General features: G+C 35.8%; 1 protein-coding gene across 3 annotated transcripts in view; it reads left to right on the plus strand.

Moving 5' to 3' along the window:
* The window catches only part of Pkib (cAMP-dependent protein kinase inhibitor beta), a 96,771-nt gene that overhangs the window by 10,309 nt on the left and 65,340 nt on the right, over positions 1–21,122 (plus strand). Inside the window, exons 2-3 of one of the 3 annotated variants that reach the window (XM_042671157.1) lie at positions 12,443–12,540; positions 13,135–13,203. The exons of 1 other annotated variant lie outside the window; for it this stretch is intronic. The gene's annotated coding sequence lies outside the window, so the exon portion shown is untranslated. The remainder of the gene's footprint in view (positions 1–12,442; positions 12,541–13,134; positions 13,204–21,122) is intronic. One more of the 3 variants, XM_042671098.1, reaches the window with a different exon arrangement.

A 21,122-nucleotide genomic window follows, 5' to 3' on the forward strand; every position in this document is an offset into this window, starting at 1 on the left:
AAGAAGAGTTGTTGGTTTTTAATGTACTGTGTGAAGTTATTTATTTTTTCTTTCTTATTTTCCCCTTTAGTTTATCCTCTGTTATCACTGTTTTGGATGTTGGTACTCTGTATTATATATATATATATATATATATATATATATATATATATATATATATATATATATATATGATTTGGGGAAGGGAAGGGGAATAGCAAAATGGTGAGACAAAGGACAAAGGATGAACCAATGAGACAGTGATACTCACAAGACATTATATGCAAATGAACTTTACAAGACATTATATGCAAATGAACTTTACAACTTGGGGAAAAGAGGAGTTGGGTTCGGGGGATAGAAAGTGGGAGAAAATGAGGGAAGGGGTAACACTGTTTGACAAAGAATGTACATAAGTATATTCTTTGTACTTATGTAACTTACTTATGTAACTGTAACCCCTCTGTACATCACCTTTACAATAAAATATTATTTAAAAAAAGAGTGAAAGATAGATTAAGGCTATAGTTCTGGCCTTAAATGCTAGATGAAGTCTTTAAATTTGTAGCTATCAGAGCTATCTATCTATCTATCTAGATATTAAAAGAATATATGATAAATACTCATAAGCAGAACCAGTTTAGTAATAAAAGATTAATTTACTGCTGATTGTACAAACTGTTATTGTCAAGGGGCTGTTGAGTATATAAAGAAAAAAAAACAAAGCATGATCACTCACTGTATTATTTACAGAAGTTGCTTATCTTTTTGCTTTTTTAGTTTATTTGTAGCAGACTGATACTACTATTTTCTGGTTGCTTTGTTGTGGTGACTAATGATCATCTAAGAATCAGTACTTTTCCTATCACTTACAGTATTTCCCCTACCTGTGACTATTATTTTTACCTTAAAAGTTGTCTTTCCAGGCATGGGAGAACATACTTATAATATCAACCACTTGGAGGCAGGTAGACTCAAACAAAGCCTTTGAGTCTAGTCCAGGCAAAGTTTGCAATACCTTATCTCAAAAATTAAATAAATAAACTTACTGGCATGTGATTCAAGTGGTAGAGTGCTTACTTTGCAAGCTCGAGACCCTAGTACTACACAGGAGGAAAATAAAAGACTGTCGATAAACTGGTTCTGAAAGTTACCTGCAGATTTAAGATTAATACTGGAGAGAAAAAGTATTTACTTAAAAAAAGATGTTATCATGATTATGCTGCAATGTAAACAAGTAATGGTATGTTTAAGTAGTGTAGCACTTCCTGAGTTTAAACACAGCAATGATATCTATTATTTAAATGTGTAAATCATATTTTCAGATATACCCTGCCAAGTAAATTGTCTACATATCCAAATTTTATTTATTTATTTTTTATTAATAAGTTTTTATTGTGAAAATACCATACAGCGGGGTTACAGTTACTTGAGCAAGGTAATGAGTACATTTCCTATCAAGCATTGTTGCCTCCTCCTTTGTTTTTCCCCTACCATCCCTTTCCTCCCATCTCCACAACTACATTCCCCTCACCACCAAAGTTGTAAAGTTCAGTTTTCGACATAATGTCTTGTACATCTCATTGTTGCAGTGGGTCCACCTTCTGTATCCCTATTTAAACGATTTGTTTTTTCCCCTTCCCCTCCCCAAATTATACCAACATCAAATACAGTGAAAACAGGGGTTATACCGTGGAGGAGGGACATACAAAGCAACAAAACAATCACCTTATAAATATGTTAGAAACAATAGCAAGAAAGGAAAACAACTTGAGTCCTTATCTTGGGGTTCATTTTGCCTAACATCATCTTATGACCATTTCTGCTTGCTCAGACATATACTAGTTATTGCAAATAAGGGAAACCATGGGACCTAAGTTTCTTTGGGCCTGGCTTATTTCCCTTAATATAATTTTTTCCAAGTCTTTCCATTTCCTAACAAATGTGGCAATGTCATTCTTTCTGATGGAGGCATAGAATTCCATTGTGTATATATACCACATTTTCTTGATCCATTCATTTACTGAGTGGCATCTGGGTTGGTTCCATATATTAGTTATGGTAAACAATGCTGCAATAAAACATAGTCGTGCTGGTAGCTTTAGCATGGTCTTGTTTGTGATCATTTGGGTAAATGCCCAAAAGTGGGATTGCTGGATCATAGGGCAGCTCTATGTGGAATCTTTTGAGGAACCTCCATACTGCTTTCTAAAGTGGTTGAACAAGTGGTATCTCAGTGTTGTTTTGATTTGCATTTCTTTTATGGCTAGAGGGGTTGAGCATTTCTTCATGTGTATTAGCCATCCTTCTTTTCTCTTCAGAGAAGTTTCTCTGTAAGTCTTTAGCCCACTTATTTGTCAGGCAGTTGTTTCTTTGAGGATTTGTTGTTTGGGGATTTAGTTCTTTGTGTTCCAGGTATATTTTAGATATGAAACCCAAATTTTATCATGTAGTAGTGATTACTGTCTGGCAGTCATGTATTTCCAACACTAATGTCTTTCCAGTTGGAGAAAGATGACCTTATTAGTACTAGTAAATGGAATCCATAGCTCAGAACAGACTAAGAATTCTCTCCAGGTTTCTTTTTCTTTTTTGGGGGGTGGGGGGAGTCTGGTCGTGGGGCCTGAACTCTGGGCCTGGGTGCTATCCTTCAGCTCTTCAACTCAAGGCTAGCGCTCTACCACTTGAGCCACAGCGCCACTTCCGGCTTTTTTCTTTTTGCTTATGGTGGTGCTGAGGAATCGAACCCAGGGCCTCATGCATGCAAGGCAAGCGCTCTACCACTGAGCCACCCTCCCAGCCCCATCTCTCCAGGTTTCTTAACATGGACAGGATCATAATTCAGATTTCCATTGATAAGAACTTGTGTAGATTGATTTAACATAGACAATCAGATTAAGTCTAATATGAAAATAGGTATTAACAAGGTTGTTTAAGCAAATGCAGGGAAAAAGCATGAAAATGGAGGCTTCTATGACTCTATAGCTTCTGAGGTGGTGAGAGAAAGGGTTGAGTGGCTTTGTGGAATTACCCTTGGCTAATATATTCATGGTCTTTTATGCTCTATTGGTTCCTGTTCTAATTTAATTTTTCTATTAGCTCTTTGCGGGAGACAGATGTTGAGGAAATTCTGTGTTTTGAATTTTTAACAGGTTTTAAATTATGATAAGTTCTTTTTGCTTTTTGGTTAGCTGTAAATTAATTTTTTATTCTACTTTCCCTACTCTAGCTGCATAAAATATTACTGAATAAACTATGTTTATAAAATTTGTTTTAAGAGCAGCTGATTGAAATGGGAAATAGTCTTCCTTGCAAGTGATTCAGGTCAGTGTTTGGTCATTATCTGAATATGTAGCTCCCTTGAGTTTTATGTTATTATGAATTTTATGTTATCATAAAAGGAATGTGGGCTGCGGTTGCAGTTCAGTGGTGAATTCCAAGCATCACCAAAAAAAGAGGGCTAGGGGTTGGAATATAGTCAATCTCATTATTTTAACCTTTTTACTGAATGAATTAAATCACTATGGGAATATTTGGTTGTTTACACTATAGTGACTCATTATGTTTTACTAAGAAAACCAGGCCAAGATTAAGGAGATTGAATTTTACTTTCAGTTTTGGATGAATTACTTACTTTCCCATTCTTGCTAGGTGCTGTCACTTAGTAGATAAATGAGGTTAAAAATGAAAAGAAACTAAATCCTTGTTCAGTTTACAATCTGCCTTAGGTTAAATTGTTCTTCACTGATTTTAGTTTACCATCTCCTTAGTGTTAAGGAATGAACCAGGTCCCAGGGAGATCAAGTCACATAGAATATGGTTCTTGAAGACCAAAGGCTTAACGGCAGATGGATTAATAGCTGGAAAGCAATGTGAATCAAGTCATCATAGCAAGATGAATTAAGTATGAGCATGCTTAGGTATGTTTATAAGTAATCATAAAGTCAAGGATAGATGTTCAAAGGAGGTGACATTATTGCCAGGTCTGAAGAATAACCAATAGTTTGTAAGGCAAAGGGATGTATCTTGAGAAGAAGAAAGAGCATAGACGTGCCTGATGTGTTTCAGAACTGTGAAGAATTCATCAGAATGGAGTGTGCATTCCACAAGACAGCAGCAGACATGTTTGAAAGTTTCACAGGAAATGCACATGAAAGTAACACGTTAGAACTAGTCAGCTCTTATAACGAAGGCAAAATCCTGCTTTTAGGATTTCATATCATGCTAAAAAATTCTTAAACTTGATAGAAGGTCTTGAATCATGAGAGTAATGGAATTTTATCTGTGCTGTGATATACTGGCTGAACGCCCATGTGCCTTAGCGAAATGCCTCTGAGAGGTAAGGAACACTGTGGGACAATGTGGGCAAGGCTGTACTTAGGTTTTGAAGGTGTTCTAAGATTTGTTATGTGTTTGTCTTCTAAGGTATAAATCAGATGTGAATGGAAAATTATGGCTAATTTTAAATGTGTTGAATTTTAGGGTGTGGAACTGTGTGGGATGTTGAAGTTGATGATGTAAGCGTGTGTTTAACCATAGATAAGAAGTAAAGGGCCTGACTAGAAATGACTGAAGTGGGTTACCTTTCTCTCTCCTTCTGTTTTTCTTTCTCCAATCTTCTCTCTTTTCCTCCCTTCCTCCTTTCATTCCCTCCCACCTATTTACTTTATTTCTCTTTCTCTTTCTCTCTTTCCTTTTCCTTCCTTCCTTCCTTTCTTTCCTCTTTTTCTTTCTTTCCTCTCTCTTTCTCATCCCTCCCTCTCTCCCTCCCTCCCTCCCTCCCTCCCTCCCTCCCTCCCTCCCTCCCTCCCTTCCTTCCTTCCTTCCTTCCTTCCTTCCTTCCTTCCTTCCTTCCTTCCTTCCTTCCTTCCTTCCTTCCTTTTTTCTTGACAGGGCATGCTATATAGTGCATAGAGCCTTTCACTCACAATCATTTTCCACAGCTTCCAAGTTCTGGGATTAGAGGTATGAGCCACTAAACCTAGCTCCAAGTTTTTAGGAACAGATTTTTATATAAAAATATGTATGATATGAGATGTACAAGTCAGTATGTCGAAAATGAACTTTACAACTTTGGTGGGGGGGTTCCCAGCGGGGAGGTTTGCGGGGGTGGGGTGGGGAGGATGGGAAAGGATGGGAAGGGGGAACAAAGGAGGAGGCTACAAAGCTTGATAAGAAATGTACTCATTATCTTGCCCATGTAATTGTAACCCCTCTGTACAGTATTTTCACAGTAAAAAATAAAAATATGTATGATTTTTAAAAAGTTATATTTTCCCAATGTTCCATCTATGAAGAGAAAGTAGGTAAATAGCTAAATTCTTTGGAAAACCTTCAAAGTTATGTTTCAAATATAATTTAATAAGCAATAGCTGCGAATACTTAAAATTTGCCAGAAATTTGGATTCTGATGCCCTAGATTTTCTGTCAACCTCCCCAAGTCTCCAAGGACAGAGTTTAACTCAAGAGTATTTTCAAGGGTATCTTTCAGGCTAGGAACAAACTCTGTCTTGATTTTTATTTAGCAACAGCCAGAGAGTAGTCCAAGAACTGTGTGTGCAGATTATATAAGTAGTCACTTGAAGAAGTAGGGGTCCCTGGCTTCCTGTTAACCTGGCCCTCTTGAGCGCCATTGAGCTTGTGAGAGTGCTGGAGAACAGCTGGGTGCAACTCAGCCCTGTTGCCTAGTAGTCTTTGTGGAGCAGTCACAAGGTGTTGTTGCTGAGCAACCAGGGGGCTCAGTGGTGGCACATCATCCCCCATGGAGTTTTCAGTAGTGGTAGGGCTACCCCATGGGAAAAGCAGCATAGCCTGGATGGGGGATGATATGCCAGGCCTCCTCAGAGGCTCCAGGGTTGCCAGCAGTAAGTATCTGACTTTAGCATCAAAGAAGATAGCGTTATATTCTATGAGGATGTGGGTTCTTTGTGGAGTTATTGATATAGACTTAATTAAACATGAACTGGAGGCATTGAGTTTTGGGTTCCGTAAGCAGTTAGTTTTTCATTGTGCTACATGGAATATGTACAGTTTCTGATTGAAATTAGGTAACTAAAGCAAACGTTTGAGAAAAGCCAGCAAGGTGATCATATTCTGGCTAAGAGGACCTAGATGGTAATGTATTTGCTTCAATATAAAAGCAAGATTATCTTACATTTTCTTTCTGCATAGAAAGGTCAGAAAATAACAATTCATCAAGACCTGGTCTTAGCTAGTTTTCATACTTAACACGGTACACAATTCACTCAAGAGAGCTGATGAAAGTGTTGAAACTAATCAGCTCTCTCAGGAAGGCTAAGTTCTGCTTTTAGGATTTAAAGTGTCCGTGTTGAGCAATGGCTTTTATTCAAGATGCTGCCACATGTTTTAAAGGTCAAGATACAACAATTTCAAATCCTGAAACAGTAGCCTAGGGTTTTTATTGGCATGGAGTGTTTGCACTCAGAGTGACCTGTAAGTTTTGGTGAAGATTAAAACAAGTTTTGTGCATAGTGCTCAGGCCTAGTACGCTACCATTTGAGTCCCAGTTTCTTTTTGGCAGATAAGTGGAGATAAACGTCTCATAGACTTTCCTGCCAGTTTGGCTTAGAACTACAATCTTCACATTTCAGATTCCTGAGTAGCTAGGCTTATAGGCCATTAAGTCTTTTTAAAGGTGTTTTATACAGTTTCTATCATTTATATAATCAGCTGGAGCATTCTATTTATTTTATGTAAGAGATTTCATAATCTAACACACTGAATACTGTATGTGCTAGGTATTGTTCTTTGTGTTTTAAGGTTAGTAGGGCATCTGAACTTCTAACAATCATGTGAAAAAGATTATTAAGCTGATTTTATATGCAGGGAAGCCTTGTCTGACTCAGAGAGGAACTTGGGCCATGGTAGACAGTATAGACTTATAATTAGACTATGCCTTCAGAATCCATGTTCTTGATTATTATATCATAAATATCACATGAATTAATGAGGGAAATTCTGAATTTTCAACAAACTTGTTTTCAAACAAGTTTTTAAACAATTAGAGAGTTCAAGAGACGAAGACTACAGAATCAATTGTGTGACTAAGTTCACTTGATTTCTTCTTTGACTCTGTAGTTCACAGCTAGGATATCCCTTTTTTGATCTAGCCCCTTTATATCCATTCAAATTCTATAAATATGAAAATAAATGCATCAGATATTGGGTACTTTTAAGGTTTTTATGTCCACAATGAGATGATTTTCTCTGGCATGTGCTGTAAAGGAAAGGGGAGAGGTTAGGAGAAAAAAATAGAGGAAATACATTGGTGGTTCTCCACAAATTTCCTATTTCCTAGAGCTTTGTAATATAAAGTGAAACAGTAAACATGCAGGAAATAAGCAGTAAAAAGAGGAAAATCACACAAGGGAAAAGGTATATGTCAAAGGTACGTCAAAATTTCAAGGATATTGCTTAGTCGTAATCATCATGTATACTGAGTCATTTGCAAATTTTAAGCGGAGCTTAAATCCAGGGTCAAGGTCTTCCTTACTATCTGACATTGTGAATATATCTCCCTATCTCAACACAGAAAAAGAATCTATGTATATGGTAGGTTGCAGGGGTTAAATAACATATAAAGTGTTCCACAAGGTTCAGAACACAGAACCCATGTTTATAAAACGTTGAAATCTAGCCAGGAGCTGGTGGTTTACACCTGTAATCCTAGCTACTTAGGAGGCTGAGATCTGAGGATTGCAGCTCAAAGCTAGCCTGAGTAGGAGAGTCCATGAGACTCTTATCTCCAATTAACTACCAGAACACTGGAAAGTGGAGCTATGGCTCAAAGTGGTTGAGCACTAGCCTTGAGCAAGAGAGCTCACAGGGAAAATATTTGCTTAATCTCCACTCCATAACAATACAAGGGAAACCCACCAGAGTTAAAAGCAAGTTTAACTTTCTACTAGGCACCTGAAAGGTCAAAGCAGTTTCACAGTCAGAGTTGATGTTTATCAACATCTTTTAAGACTCTGGATCAACTTTGCCAAAAACAATGTGTAAACTTAGTTGTAAAATAGAGGCATTACATTCTTAATTGGAAAAACCTGAGCTTATTTTGAATGTTTGAAATATTACAGAAGTAGTTCGACTAAAAAAGTGGATGGACATTAAAATTTTTATTCACTGGTATCTGAACCATTAGTATATATCTGATTCAATCATTTTCACCCATTTTTTAATTCATTATTTAATGAAGAATGAATTTGAATGAAACATTTTAGATAAATTAGACATATGACACACATATAAAATTTTGATTCTGGTCATATTGTATAAATTTTAATTATCAACACATGGCTTATCAGCAATCAGAGAAAAGTTGATAAGCCATGTATTTTAATTTGTGATTTAAAATTGACAAATGAGAAAGCTTTACAACTTCAGGGGGGTGGGGAAGGAGAAGTTGGGGAGGTGGGGAGAGAAGGGACAGTAGGGGAAAAACGAAGGAGGGGGTAACAATGCTGGATAGGAAATGTACTCATTACCTTACTCATGTAATTGTAACCTCTCTTTATAGTATCTTTACAATAAAAAATATTTAATTAAAAAAACCAAAAACCTACATGGCTTGTTAAATCAACCAATTTTCCTTCATTTTCCTTCAGTTTTGCAGAATTGTCTAACATTTTGACACTACTGATGATGGTCATTTACTAATCAAGAAACCACAGCTTCCTTTTGTAAAATATCATCATGCTTCTATTCGAAAAGAACATGAGTGGTCTGGGAAGGTGGCTCAGTGGTAGAGCATTTGCCTTGCATGCATGAGGCCCTGGGTTCGATTCCCCAGCACCACATAAACAGAAAAAAAAAGCTAGAAGTGGTGTTGTGGCTCAAGTGGTAGAGCGCTAGCCTTGAGGTGAAGAGCTGAGGGACAGTGCCCAGGCCCAGGGTTCAGGTCCACGATTGGAGCCCACCCCCCAAAAAAAAGAACATGAGTTAATTTGTGAACATAGACTTTAAGAAATAATTAAAATTATACATGTATAAAATTATACATGTATATAATTATATTACATTTATTATACATGTATATAATTATACATTATAATCTATGAGTGTTTTATTATGTATAAAATTAACATATACATTTTTCAAGTACTTAAGATTGAATCCAGTGTCTCATACATGCTAGACAAGCTCTCAGCCACTTGAGCTACACCCCAGGTTTTTGTTTATACTTTTCTCTTGGGATAGGAAATTGAGGTTCTGCCTGGGTTAGCTTTGAATTCATGATCCTCCAGCCTCTGCTTTCCAGATAGCTAGGGTTAGAGGTATATAACTCCATGCTGTATTTTCAAACATGAAGTTGTGATGACCATTGTATGTAGAAAGTATTCAGACCTCTCATTTCATATTTCATGAAACATTTTCTATCTCTTGTAAGTATATACTCTGTAAGACTATATGGTGATTTAATTGGAAAAGTAATACAGAGAAAAAGTTGAATCTTTCCAGTATACTTTCTAGCTATGAGATCTTGGCAAATTACTGAATATTTCTAAGATTTAATTTTGCGATTTGTAAAATGGGCATCCTAATACTTGTAGTATAGCTAGCATTTGTAGCTAGCATAAGTGTTAACAATAAAAAAACCTGCTTGATTATGGTTAGTTGCTTTCTCTTCCTGTGGATAGTCCTGTTATTTGACTGCATCCGCAGGCTTGGTGCTTACCAAGTCAGTTGTTATCCTTTCTGTCAGCTGGTTAAGATTTCTTACAACTGAGCCTGCTAGAAAACAGGTCATATTTCTTTGTGCTTTAAATTTTCTTCCTCTGCGATCTTCCATTTGCTTGGTGTACATTATACTCATTTCTACCTTTCTTACCAGAAGCCACTTGGTATCAGTTGTGTATCTAGGATGCTGTCTAATGTAAAGGAAGAAACTGATTCCTCACAATCAATCCACATGGAGGTCCAGGACATATTCTTCATGTCCTGTCACAACGCATTATGTAATGCCACCTCTTTGAGTCTCAGAGAAGTTCTCAGAGAAGGTCTCGCCTGATGTCTATCAAGCACGAACTCCTGTCAGCAGGACAAATTGGTGGCTCAGTTCCAAAAGGGAATCTGGTGTCATGTCACACGGTCCATTATACCTGCCTCATAAAACTCCCCATCTTTTATTATACCTATGGAAAACTTTCTTCAGAAAACCGTGTATGCATGTATGAGCATATTCAAGGTTGAGATATTGGACGATAATACATTACACATATACAGGATATACTGCATTAGTAGAAAAAAATATTGCAAACCTGGAACAGTTAAAAAATAATAATGTATCATTGTATGCTTCATCCAAAGTAAATGCTACACATTCATGTGTTCATGATGTTATGAATACATGTTACATATTACCATATAATTTCATGTGTAAGAAATAGCCAGAGTAGTCAAGTTTACAAAAAGTAGGACATAGGATCGTTGTTATTAAAGGTCTTACGGAAGAAGAAATGGGTATAGAATTTTAGTTTTGAAAGATAAAAGAAAATTCTGAGATCGATTGTAACTTTCAACCTATTGTTCAATGTCTGCCAATGTTCTCTCTTTCCCTGCCCTCCCTGGCTCTGATAACCAGGGGTCCTATTCCCTATTTCTATGAGATCAGCATTTTCAGATGCCACAAGTCCAGTCCATGGGTAAAGTCATGCAATATTTCTTTTAGCTTTTTTTGATTCAAGATGTCTTTGAAATCCAGATACATTAGAATATAATTCCTCTGATGTTCTTTTCCTTTGGAAGCAAAAACAAATCTCCAGAACATCACATTCCTCAAAGAAACCTGCAAGATGTTAGGAGTGTGATCACAGATCCCTTTCTAGGGTCTCAGACTACATCTAGTGTTAAACAAAAGAAGCAACTTTTAATTTTACTATTCTTAGGGAAGAGCACTAACTGTGTATCTGCTAGATTATTTTATGCTATCTTCCTTGAATCTTATAGGAACCTGAGGAGGTAGGCTGGGTAACTGCATATGCACACTTGGTGAGCACTGCTTTGTAATTACCTACAAGAAAGAGACAAAATCAAAACCTGATAAATGGATGAGTTAGAATCCAATGTAGTTGAATTGACAACTCCTCTAGAAATACTCCATCTGTATGCTATGAAAAATGCCAAAGGCCAAGGGGAAAAAAAGTATGCAGATTGTTTGGATACTAATTTAAGAGAGACTAATATAGTGATGCTGGTATCATGAGAACAAAGATTCATTTATTTAAGAATCATGTGGTGAAAAGTCACCACATGTGATTCACGGGTCTCACTTGAATTTAGAGTTCAGTTAATGAGCCACTGTGAATGGTCTGGGGAGCCTGGATTGGAAGAGGAAGTTTCAGTTGAGGAAGGCTTGTGAAGGATATTATCCACAATCTCTGCAGGAATTGATAAGATGGAGGCCATGTGGATGCAGAGTCAGACTAGAGGGTGGCTGTGCACATGGCCTTCGAAGGAAAAGTGAGCTGCAGAGTATTGAGAGCCTGACATGGGTAGAATTTGATTGTTTAACAGAAATAGAGTAGAGAGAAGATAGCAGACAGCATGAATCCCTAAATACATAGAACAAAATGGAGTCTCTTGCTTACATTAAGTCTAGTAAAGTTGGACAGACAGAAAATACAAGCAGAGTGATATATTGATAATTCACGTACCTACATTCAGGGAAAAAACAGTGATTTCTTTAAGATAAAACAAATGTTAGGAAAAACATGGCTTTTTCATGCAGGACATCTAAGGTTCTGTTATGTTTCTGCTAATGTATGTAGCCTACCTCAGTGAATGGGTTCCATTTTGACTAGTGGTCAGTTGTAGCCACTTCTCAGAGAAGTGTATTTGGAAATGAAAATAAATAGGCTGTTGTATGTATTCTTATTTTTAAAACGGGGACATTTAATACAGAAATGCCTAACAGGAAAAAATGTGGGTCAACTGTCTATTCATAGCAAATTTCTTGGTTATCTCTTGATGCTGAGGCTTTATGTGTAGACTGGATTCTATTGGGTTTGTTTCTGCACAAGCATGTCAATCACTATGTCAGGCGATCGAGGAAAACAATGTCTTTTCTCCTTGGCATTGAAAATCAAAGATGAACCGCTGCAGGGATATATAGATATTTCAGTCACACATTTGAGAAAGGCTGTCACTTATCTAGTCAATAGAAATTTGAAAATCTGAAGGAAAACAATGTATCTTTCTATATTGTTGCTTTTGCTCTTTGGTAAGAATGTTTTCTGACAGCTTCTTTTATATCATTAAAGGCAAAACACAAGGACTTCTCAGAAGACAATTGATGAGTTGGGGTGAACAAAGTAATAAAAAAATTTACACTCATTTGAATATTTGAAATTATATATTTTTTTCTTTTTGCCCAAAGAACCACTTTTACATTACTTATGGCAACAGAGAACTAGAAGCATTTATCCATTTCATTTCTTTCAAGGGATATGGTATATTGAAAAGACACTCCATCAAGAGTAATCTGGGGAAAACAGAAAAGCCATAATAACTGAGACCATACCGGGGCAGAAGAGACAAAAGGTAGGTACAATTCATGTTCACCGGATCCAGGGGAAGTTCCTGAAATGCCTTTGCTGTTATCAAGCAAAGGACAGCAGAGAAATGGTAGGGTGAGGGTTCCTTATTTTAGAATGTAAATGGATACAGTTGAATTAGCTACTGTTACAAATCATCAGTAAATAATACATCCTGAGACCTTGAGGGATCCAGTTTCATCCTGTGTCAGCCAGGGACCCTGCTTAGTAGAGAGACAAGCTTGGTTTGCTAGTTTTATTCTTAGCTGTGCTTACCTAAGTCATTCTTAGTTTAGGCAACTGGCCTATCATGATACTATTTTAAAATCTGTCATCTTTAAAACCTGGGAGAAATTCATGATATTGACATATACAGATATATATTATTTTCCTCATAACTGCTCTCTCATTGACAATGAAACACAAGTAAATTGTTTTGGGTGGTACTCGCCTCCCATGTTTGTTGGTACTCTAGGTTCATGGTTGGTTTTTTGGTGGTACTCAGGTCTCAGTACATGAGGTACTCATGTTGGGTAGGCAGACACTCTACTGCTCTTGCACCAGATTGAATCCTTCTTTGCTTTCTTTATTTTTTGAACAGAGTCTCACTTTTTGCAGGACTAGCCTGGACTGTGATACTGTGATGATCCTGTTTCTGCTTCCTGTGCAGGTGAAATGATGGTGTGGCATTACCTCACCCAGCTTTTAGATACATAATTTAGGTAGCTGCATAAAGGAATTGACATTCAACAACTTACAAATACAATGAATGTGATCAATGTCACCTCTTTCAACATTTTCACTCATCCCTCCCAACCCCATCTTCCACCCTTTCCTCAATTTTCTTTTCTTTTTTTTATTTTTGAGTCCAGTCGTGGGGCCTGAACTCTGGGCCTGGGCGCTGTCCCTCAGCTCTTCAGCTCAAGGCTGGCTATCTACCACTTGAGCCACAGCACCACTTCTGGCTTTTTTCTTTTTGCTTATGTGGTGCTGAGGAATCGAACCCAGGGCCTCATGCATGCAAGGCAAGCACTCTACTGCTGGGCCACCTTCCCAGCCCCTCCTCAATTTTCTTACTGTCGTAGGATATGCATTGAATTTTATGACTGCTTTCTCTGTCTTCCTATCTTTAATGATCTAGCCCTCTCCCCTTGATCACAGCCCCCTTTTCGAATACAGATTTCCTGGTGTTTATTTTGTGGAACTGTCAGCCTTTCTCAGGAAGGCTGAATCCTTGAATCTACCACATTTTAGACAATACATTTGTGCACACCTTCAGCCCACTCAAAGTATTGATTTATAGATTTATACATTAATTCTAGTCTCTCTGGGTTTGACTTAGTATGATTTTTTCAGAACCTTCCATTTCTTCACAAAATGGGTAAAATTCCACTGTATTTATATACCATATTTTCACTATCCATTCATCCATTGAGGGGCATCTGGGTTGATTCCATATCTTGGCTATGGTGCAGTAATGAACATGGTCATGCTAATGGCTGTACTGTATCACATTTTGCCTAGGCTGGTTTCAAACTGCCTTCCAATCTCAGCCTATTGAGTAGCTACATAGAAGTAATATTTTTGATAATATTGATCAGTGGACATAAACCCCAAATTAATACTTTTTTTTGAGAAAGAGTGAAACAGTTGAATGTTTTTGTGTAATGCAGTTGATTAGTGAGGTAAATATGTCTGTATATGCCTTTTGAAAATGGAGTATGCATCCATTCAATAAGATTTTATTCTCACTGCTATTTTGCAAAATTTTTGCAGGTTGGCAGAATTTGCTTTGAATCCACTTTGATCCCTGAATGTTTGTTTTGCCATGCAGAAAGAGACACGTGCTTTTCTGCTGTTGGTTAGATGATGGATCTGCAGATCCTGGAATAAACCTCCATGGGGGTAAAGGCTCTCCCATTCTCCTCCATTCTCAAGTTTCTATGAGAATAAGGCTATGGTGACAGGAAAGAGTGGAAGACATTACATGAGGTTTAGACTTTCAGCCTGGCTTCCTAAAACTATTGTTAACCGACTGTGATTTCATTCTTATGGTTCCATGTCTCACTGGAGCATCTAATGTCAAACTTTAAGTTCATCATCATGCCCATGATAATGTTTTAATTCAAATTTACCTTTTACTGTGAAGTAATTTCAATGAAATAATTTTATGAAAACACATCTTTACACAATTCACTGAGCCATTCATATTATGAAAAGATAACTAGTCGAATTGTAAAATTAATTTTTTTATTCAAGGAAAATTAAAGGTAACAGATAAAGTCATGTACTGAGCTCGTACTATGTGTTGTGTATACAGTGATTTACAAATGTAAGTCTATTTAATTCTCAAGGTAACTCTAAAAAGGGACTGAAAGTTTATACTTTTTTCTCTATGATAAAAGTGTATCTTGCCAAATGCACATATTTAGCAGGTGGGTGGTGAAGTTAGGATTTGAGCCTAATTCTGTCTGATGTTTAAGTCTATATATATCCTTGACCAGCTGACAGAAAGGTTTGGCAGAAGCTAAAATGTTTTCCGCTTAAATGAGTAAGCTACCTTGTTTTTACCAGGTACTTATGATCTGGTTTTGAAAATATACTCTTAAGGAATCCATTGTCATACACACAAAGAACTTTGTTACAGGGCTCCGATTCATTTTTCAGATTCACTTAATAAAAAAAATCATACTGAAACACTCCACAAATAAGAAAAAATATCAAAAGAACTATAAAAGGAAAAATCACAAATATTTATGAAAACATGAGCTAAAGGAATTAGAAATACACAAAATCACTTAAGGATAAAATTATATCCTATGAATGTGACAGTGACCTAGTATTGGAAAATTTATTAAAAATAATTTAATAATCACAGACCAAAAAATAAAACTTGGATCTGTTTTATTTCTTAATGGATAACAAATGACATTTGATAAAATGTCATTTTTTTCTTTCAATAAAAAGGTGTAAAGAATTTTGAACAGATGTTAAAAACTGAACATTAAACATTAATAGACTCTCAAAAAAGGGGAAAATACACTCACATGGCAATTTAGGACTAGAAAGAATGAATTAAAATGTAAAACAGTGAATCCATGAAAAGAAATTTCTAGAGGCTTATTACATGTCCAGTTTCATCACCTAGAGAAATATGATACAAATTCTAACTAATGAAAAGGAAAGGAAATATTTCTGATTTCTTATTTATATTCACTAAGATCTAAATGACTCACACATCTTAGCTCATTTAATTTTTATAACAATCCCAGGAGGTATTAATTATTATAAGTTTTCATTTTCAAATTAGAAAGTTGAGACCTATAAAAGCATATAACTCAACTAAGTTGTAGAGCAAGAAAGTATCTGAGTTCAGATAGAGCTCAGGAGGTTGGAATCATGAGTCTTTAGGCTTCAATATTATATCATGTAGACTCAAAAGTTACAATTATTTTTCAAAAGATGATACTTTAATAGATTTTTTTAATATTATTAATCCCAAGAAACTCAACTGAGAAACTATTAGAGCAAGGAACCAAAGTTAAGTAAAGCTATAAAAGATAGGTTTATATAAATTAAAGTTCATTATAATAGCAATAAATTACAAACACAATCAAGTGCCAGTTATTGTAGAAATGATTATCTATGAATAAACTATTCTTTTTTTTTTTTTTTTTTTCTGGTCATGGGGCCTGAACTCTGGGCCTGGGCGCTGTCCCTCAGCTCTTCAGCTCAAGGCTAACACTCTACCACTTGAGCCACAGCGCCACTTCCGGCTTTTTTCTTTTTGCTTATGTGGGGCTGAGGAATCGAACCCAGGGCCTCGAGCATGCAAGGCAAGTGCTCTACCACTGAGCCACCTTCCCAGCCCCCGAATAAACTATTCTATGAATAAACTATGCAGAATATATGCAAGACCTAAGTGAAAAAAAGAACAGCAATGATATAATAAGAAACACAAATGAGATTAGTAGTAATGAAGTTCTACATTGCATGTTTGGTTAAAAACAATAAATATTCTATAGCCATTCTGTTCCCTAAACTTATAAATGGTGCTGAAGATCTACATTACATTTTTGGATGAAAATAATAAATGCTATAAAATTATTTTCTTCCCTAGCCTTATAAATTTAATACAATTTTATTTAAAAATTTTGAAGAGATTTTAGGGAAAAGTTTGCCAATAAGAGAATGGAGAACCTGGGAAGAGAACATTTTTGAAAAGGAAGAATAACAAAAGAAGGCAGTATGAGTAACTCTAAACAAACACTGGTTTAAAAGCATGTATGTTTAGGGGCTGGGAGGGTGGCTCAGTGGTACAGTGCTTGCCTTGCATGCATGAGGCCCTGGGTTTGATTCCTCAGCACCACATAAGCAGAAAAAGTTGGAAGTTAAGCTGTGGCTCAAGTGGTAGAGTGTTAGCCTTGAGCTGAAGGCTAAGGGACAACACCCAGGCCCAGAGTTCAACTTCATGACTGACAAAAAGAGAAGAGCATGTTTGTTTATTTGTAAGTTTTACCATGCCCAGAAAAATGTCCTGGATATGGTCAAAAGAACTATATAAAAGGGTTTCTTCTCATCATTGGTAATCAAAAAAAAAGAATTCTTGGCTGTTTTGTTTGAAATAAGACTAACAAAATCAAATAAGCACAACTCCAAAGATAAAGGAATAAATCTTGTTCATTATTATTCTGGCTAAACTGCCACTTTTTTGAAGACTGTCAACAAAACAAAACAAATCAAAACTGACTTGTAAGTAGTAAATTCTAGAAGGGAAAATAGGAGATAAGAAAAAACAACAACCAACAAACAAAAAGCAGAACAGGTAAGATACTTTGTGGAGGAGAGTAAAGGGGATATACAAGAAAAACAAAGGAAGTTAGCCAGTTAACCTTAGTTCTTACAGATCAAAATAATTGCCAATTAATATTCAGAGTGGGCAAATCTCATTCCTTTATCCAATCAATATTCATTGAACTTTTGCTCTATATTCTTTGGGCTGGAATGATTTTTGGGGTTCAGCTGATACACTGCTGAAAAGACTTCACAGTTTCCCAAAGTTTGTGAAGCACCATCATAGAAACGCCATGTTGGAGAAAGACTGGCCAAACGTTCTGAAGAATACTAAGAGCACTGTACTAGGAGTAGCTAATCTCCTCCTTTAGTAGGTGCCAGGGATAGCATGCTAATAACTTCAATGCAGTGAGAAATATCATACTTAAATGATCATTGTGTGCAATCAAGGGGGCAAAACTAGATTAAGTAGATGGTATGGGAGGAAGAAAGATTTTTTTTAACTCAAGGAATGGCTGCTTGAAATTGTAGGGATCTAGTTCTGGTAACCCAGTGATACCATAACTTTGCTACCATTTGGTAGCAAAGGGATCTATATGTTGAATGGGGAGGAGTTGGCAAGAGGTAGTTGAGTTACTCATTTGAGTTGGTTACTGAAATGACTAATCTGAGAAGGGCTCTCCTGTAAACAACACAATGAGGAAAACCTATGCTCAAAAGAGTCAAGCCCACCAACTTTTCCATTTAACTCTGAAATTTTAGCTAAATCACTCATCCATTACTCTTAGTTCCTATATCAAGGAAATTATTAGTAAAAGTACATATTGTACAACATTGGTGAGAATTGAATAATATAATGTGTCCATGAACTAATTATGATGCTTAAAATAAAGTAGGCATTTCATAAATAATATTTTAGATATTTTATCTTACATTTCTATAAGAAACTAGGATTTTACTTATTAAACATTTATACTTTCTAGATGTAAATAATATAGAAAATGAAAGGGAGACCTATTGTAAAAAGAACTTCCATATTTTGAATCTTTCTGACATGCACCATCATATTAGAAAACCAGCATTAGAAAACTCAACAGACCAATTGTTCCATTTTATTAGCACTCTCTTACTTGTCTGAACTTAGTTGCTGGAAATATTTAATTTTAACTCAGTCTTCATATTATGATATAGGACCCATATTTTCAACTTGAGTTTGTTATATCAGAGGTGGTCATGGATAATGTGCTCTGACCTGTTGTAATAAAGCATGCTTATACATGTTGGATGAGTACTGGGGAGTTACTCAGTTTTGGTTGCTGTGTTGCAATCAATTCCTATTTTTTGTCATGTTATTGAAATCAATCATTGGATTATTTAAATTAGTGATTAAGAAATGCAAAAGGACTCAGTTTGTGGAGCTAAAGCCAGATTGTGCTAACATAAGTATAATAAAGCATTTAGTGATCATCTATAAATAATATTATGAACTTAATGAGCTATGACTGACTTGGGCATGCTTATCAGCTACAATAAATGAGCCCTATAAACACTATACTCTTGGCTAGAATGTGGCTTGCTGGTAGAGTGCCTAGCATGCATGAGGCACTGGCACCACATAAAAAAATAAAATAAAATAAACGAAAATCACCCCACTCTACTCTTTTATTCTGTGCTTCTTTAATTAGTTCACCTGGTTTTTACTTGAAGTAGTCTGTATTCTGTTTTCTTTGAATTGTTTCTATTACTATATATTTATTGTAGAAAGGGATTTCATCGTGACATTTCCATACATTCATACTATGTACTCCAATCAGACTTGTTTTCTGTATAGTAGAGTACACAGATTGTTCTTATCTTGAAATGCTTTGAGTTATAATTTCCCACTTAGTAATGATGTAAAAACAACACTTATTTAGTAGCAACTATAGTTATGAGTTTTAGTTTTAATCTTTTCCCAAGACAGCCATATGTAGTGTATACTAGCCCACAGACCAAGCCATAGTTCTGTTCAGCTTCCAAACCTGCAGAGAAATTACTAAGATTCTGCAGTGAACTCATTGCTATGCTCTCGTGTTCAGTAAGTTAAGTGTGTTAAACATTTTCAATTCACAATAATTTCAGTTGAGAAACATTTTATAGTAACATTACTTTATGACTAGTGAAGGGACAGCTGTACTTACACTGAAATGTTTAAATGCAAAGACAAATCAAGAATAATAAGATCAGTAGGGGTGGGGGGATAATACAGTAAAGAATTCATTGTGTACATCACAAAATTAAGAAAAGTAAGGGGAGGTGAGTTGAAGGGGTGACACTGATCAAGATGTACATACACTGCATTGTTATGTGGCACCTCCTTTGAACAACTGTAATTTTTTAAAATATGAAAAAAATTAAGATCAACTCTCATTTCCCAGAATTGACTCCTTTCATTTTGAAGTATTTTCTTAAACTCATCCTTTTAAGTAAAGTGCTATATTTACTCAAATCTCCTCTCCTATAAATTAGTTTAAGTGATTCTAATCCATTTTATATTTTTACTTGGAACCATCCTAGTATTTAGTCTTGGCTTACAAATTTGAAATTTCCAAAAACAATAGGTATTCATTCTTTTAATTTTTTCTTATGAAATTCTATTTCATTTGCTACTCACATTGCATGATTTACTTTACTTCTACATCCAGCCTGTGCAAAACAGAATGATATTTCTGAAACAATTAGAAGAAAAACGATTCTTGTGTCTTCTTCTGCTATAAGTAATGGAACTTTTTAAAAAATGCTAAATCCAAACTATATGGGAAGTCAGAGAATCTGTTCAAGAATCTGTGCAAGCAACCACAAGGGAAGATGTCTACTCAGGCTTTCAGGGCAGAGGTCCTAGAACCTCTTCCTGTTTTGAGTGTTGCTCAGCATATGAATTATTTTTATCTAAAGTTATTCTTTAGGCATTGTTTTATATATCTGGTTAATGGCAATTTTGTAATGATTCAGATCAACACTTAAGATTAATTTAACAGGACAAAGTATATAATGCTTTCTGGCCCATTATTCTATTTGTATAGTACATCTTAGGTTTAAAAAAATAGAGAACTAAGACAATGAATTCTTAATGAAAATACCTACTACCCTGACTTCAGAAGGACTGATTACAATATAGCTTCCACCCATCATTTTTCCTAGAGGTGTGATCTACTGGGTAAACTCAATACCTTTATTCACTGGGGTAAAGCACTCTCATCTTATTTGCTCTAATAGTTTAAGAATGAGGGCTGGTGAATCACTTGTTACTGGTGATCAGAATTTATTTCTTCTCTAGTTAATTGCCAACTTGTTGTCTCCCTGAAGTTGTTTTGATTTCTGGCTTGTTAAAGAACCTGACACATCTAACTTTATAGAGGTTTGGATGTACCAGAACACTATTAGAAACAGGAAATTGACTCACTGTTTAAACCACAGGAAACTGAGTTTGCATTTCCAACCCAGGCCTTCCATTTCTTTAAATGGAAGCCAATCTCAGGTGTTCTTCACAGTTAGACAACATAGTGTGAGAACAAATAATTCTTTATTTTAAATTCAAATTATATAACTCCTAAGATTATAAAATGCTTTAAAATTTTCTCTTACTTTGCTTTGTTCTGCTTTTACATTTAAGAGATAGGTAAAATCAGTGTTTTTGACTATCCAGTAAAAATGATAATTTCTAAAATACTATAATCCAAATGACATGTAAATATCTAACATATGTCAAGCATTGGGTTTCATCTAATTATGTTCTTAATAAAATGTAGCAATCCT

Source organism: Dipodomys spectabilis, unplaced genomic scaffold (genome assembly GCF_019054845.1).
Source record: "Dipodomys spectabilis isolate Male_0828 unplaced genomic scaffold, ASM1905484v1 ptg000001l, whole genome shotgun sequence".
Lineage (NCBI taxonomy): Eukaryota > Metazoa > Chordata > Mammalia > Rodentia > Heteromyidae > Dipodomys > Dipodomys spectabilis.